At 39.0% G+C, this 2500-nt stretch overlaps 1 protein-coding gene across 1 annotated transcript in view; it reads right to left on the bottom strand.

Annotated features, from left to right (window-relative positions):
• dclk1a (doublecortin-like kinase 1a) overlaps positions 1 to 2500 on the bottom strand; it is a gene marked incomplete at its 5' end in the record, with an annotated part of 155785 nt that overhangs the window by 51859 nt on the left and 101426 nt on the right.

Genomic DNA, 2500 nt, shown 5'->3' with positions numbered 1-2500 from the left:
GAGAGATAGAGACAGAGAGAGAGAGTAACATAAGAGGTGGTGAGAGAGATGTTACATGAGCGAGAGAGAGAGAGAGATAGAGAGAGAGAGAGAGAGAGAGAGAGAGAGAGAGAGAGAGAGAGAGAGAGAGAGAGAGACATAAGAGGGGGGAGAGAAAGAGAGATAGCTGGAACAGGATCCAGTAGATATAGATAGAAAAGTGAGAGGCAGGTGGGGGGGGGGGGTGTAGGAGAGAGATACAGAAAGCAATCGACCAATAAAAGCAAGTATTTTCTAATACATTTATATTTTGGAGAGTCTAGCAGCAGCCCACACCTCCTCTCTCATCATCCATCCATCCATGGTGATGAATGGATTCATCCTTATGATGAATTGAAAATGGGGGACCCTGATGTAAACAAGAAGAAAGTCTTTCTCTGGCCCTTAACAATTGTGTGTATTGAGCCGTACTGTATTCTACCCATTCGGCAATCTGTTAATAAAGTTTTCAATCAATCAATCAATCCATCCATCCACATGAATGAGACAAGGGAGAGGAGGAGGAGGAGGAGGAGGAGGAGGAGGAGGAGGAGGAGGAGGAGGAGGAGGGTTAGTGGAGGTGGGTAAAAAATAGGAAAATAAATCCATTCTGCTTCTTCCTTTAGCACAAAAAAAACAAACTCGTGATGGTTCACATCTATGACATGAGTAGCCAGTTATAACACAGCTGAGTCACAACAATACCCGGGTGGTATTATTACACCGCTGACCCAAAAGTGTTCCCAGCTGCAGCACAGACCCAGAGGCAGACAAGGCTTAACATCAGATACATCTACACTGCACCCAGTTAAGTGGTGTATCCCACAGCAACACACATTTTATTTTCATTATAGGCATATAGCAATTTCAAGTTTTCAATTTCAGTTTTCAATTTCAAGACCTCATTTGCAACGGCAATATATTCATTGCGGTGAACCCCGATGAGGGCAGCGATGCTCTTTATTTTAAACACTGTGTTATGCAACAGCCAAACCAATAAAGGCTTATTTTTATTTTTTAGATCGACTGTCGTAGAATCTGGGGAGTAAACCTTTGTTCCAACACCGTTATTGTTCATCAATAACTATATGCTTGGAGTATGTCATCTGAAACAGCGAGGGATAAAGTGGAAGCAGACTCAATCAAGTGATGACAACACTAACACTGATCCAACATCAGCCTGTCTGCTCCAGTGACTCACTGTGCTTTGATCACATCCAATGACTCACTGGTTTGCCACATGTCTAAACACAAGGTTGACATTATTATGTCTTCAAGGATGGGAAAGGAATTGATTACAATCAGACATGCTGATATTTTTTGACGAAAGACTTGCAATTTCTTATTGAATTTCTCCTCAGAAACATGTTTGGCACAGTGTGTGCAATTTTGTTTGTGATATTTTATACATCTTGAAATAAACGTTGAAACCAAAATGGAATATGTGTGGCACACATTACATTTGACATATCAATACATTTTCCAAGTTTAAATTGCAATTGTTATTTTTTGTTCTGGTTTGAAGCACAGAAAACAGTTGTTGTAATAGTTGTTTTCTTTACTTGTTCTGTGACCATATTTTGACTGGAACGACTCAAATTAAACTCACTCACAGCAAGATGTTAGTTGTAAATCAACATGTATGATGCCAGATACCAGAAATAGGATATCTGTCCAAAATAACCAGTAGTATCCTTATATATGGACAGTGACAATTTATGTATTACATTGCAGCCCAAAAATGATCTCTCCGTCTCAGGTGCCATGAAGTTGTGACTAATCCAAATTACATTCAATAGTAGTAAATAGAAAGAGAAAAGGCTTCTATATCATCAAACGCTGTTATATGCATTGAGAAGACTGCAACTCATAATACATATACTAGTACCATGAGTCTTCATTATCTTATTGTTAGGGTCCCATTGTGGTAATTTTGCATTTAAAATATACTGTGTGTTAGGATTCAACTGTGCTAAGTCACTCCAGCACTCAGTCAGAACAAGTAAACAAGGGTCTATCAACCCAATTTAGAAAAAGCATTTTCCTACAGTAGGTAGACTCATAATAAAGGACCATAGCAAACTGTTTTCACCATAGCGTACAATAGCAGCATAGCTTCCAATATTTATCTGAGCTTTTGAATGCATTTTGATTTAAATGCCACCTTGCATTTCCTTGAATTCCACTTAATCATGTTGGCATTATTTCAAGGGGTTGTATATTTAAATCACTCCCAGGCACTCTTATAGTCAGGGTTGGGATTAATTCTGAGAAGAATAATCTGATAATTATCCATTTACCTATAAATACATAAAGTCATGATGAAGTGAGTAATCCGGAGAGAGGGACTGGAACACATCGGAAAATCCAATGTAGGCTATTTATTATAATTAATGTATAGGTAGGTATAGGCTATTTGGTGGTAACGGGTTTACCCGCTGTCTTGTTTATTCCCCCTGCCTGCCCGTCGAGAATATTAAGG

Source organism: Notolepis coatsorum, assembly GCF_963971535.1.
Source record: "Notolepis coatsorum genome assembly, chromosome: 8".
Classification (NCBI taxonomy): Eukaryota; Metazoa; Chordata; class Actinopteri; order Aulopiformes; family Paralepididae; genus Notolepis; species Notolepis coatsorum.
The sequence above is the reverse complement of the archived record's forward strand: the minus strand, read 5'-3'. Positions and strand labels throughout refer to the sequence as shown.